Source organism: Herpailurus yagouaroundi, unplaced genomic scaffold (assembly GCF_014898765.1).
Source record: "Herpailurus yagouaroundi ecotype Mexico unplaced genomic scaffold, PumYag 29, whole genome shotgun sequence".
NCBI lineage: Eukaryota > Metazoa > Chordata > Mammalia > Carnivora > Felidae > Herpailurus > Herpailurus yagouaroundi.
Window position 1 is genome coordinate 13,642,377 of NW_024412377.1, and position 1,163 is coordinate 13,643,539.

The window sequence follows — 1,163 nt, forward strand, 5'->3', positions numbered from 1 at the left end:
TTTGGTTACAGCCAATGAAAACCAACAGCTGACATAATCTAACTTGTTTTCAAGAATTGGTAACAAATGGAGACGCAGAGAATAAATAATTCTACAGGAACCTTTATGAAAGTGGAAAGACTAACCTCTGTTCTTTAAATGGCACAAATTCAAACACATTCTGTGACCTCAGGACAGAAGATCAGTAGACTAATAACATGTTGGTTACATAATAAATGGAGTTCAAAGAAATGGATATGATAGTAATAATTTTCATCGGCCTAAATTGATGTCATCTAGCTTTACTTTATGATCTTGAAACTATACCTTTAGATTGAATTTGTGGGCATCGCTTCTCGGCCTTTTGGCTAAGATCAAGTGTAGATTGAATTTGTGGGAACTTAGAAAACATATATTTCTTTTTACATGAAACCCTTTTAGCAACTGTCTTCATTTCTACTTCATTGCTAATGAAGCAATAATGGCAGAATGCTTCAAGAAATACTGGCTTATTTATAAATGAATGAATTTTTATCAACACAGAATGGGCAACATCTAAAGGTCAATGGCTTGGGGCGCCTGGGTGGCTCAGTCAGTTAGGCATCCGACTTCGGCTCAGGTCATGATCTCATGGTTTGTGGGTTTGAGCCCCACTTGGGGTTCTGGGCTGACAGCTCAGAGCCTGGAGCCTGCTTCCGATTCTGTGTCTCCCTCTCTCTCTGCCCGTCCTCTCTTTGTGCTCTGTCTCTCTCTGTCTTTCCAAAACAAATAAATGTTTAAAAACATTTAAAGGTCAGTGGCTGAAGATAAAGCAGCTCATATTTGATGGATTTTTATAATGACTTATGAGAAGGCTGCTATGCAAAGATAGATTTGTTTATTCTTTTTAGTTTCTCTTCCTCATTTGTTTCTGGGTTGCCTATTATCTTTTCCAATTCATCCTTGGCATGAAATTGTTAATTCAAAATACAGTGTCATTAAAACATAATAGGAAGTTATTGCCATCAATGCCCCCATACGATGACAATCAAAGCTCATTATAGATGATTTTTTATCTTTTATTTCACCATTTTCCTCTACTAACCAATATAGTTGACAGCTTTTCTGCACCAATGAGTAAAAGGAAGTGCTTTGTACAGAACTGTTGAATTTTACAATTCAGAAGAGGGTCACCGTTTATCTAG

General features: G+C 36.9%; 1 pseudogene; it reads left to right on the top strand.

The window, feature by feature from the left end:
- Positions 1 to 327: 327 nt before the first annotated feature.
- On the top strand, positions 328 to 474 carry LOC121017121 (uncharacterized; annotated as a pseudogene).
- The last annotated feature ends 689 nt before the right edge of the window (positions 475 to 1,163 follow it).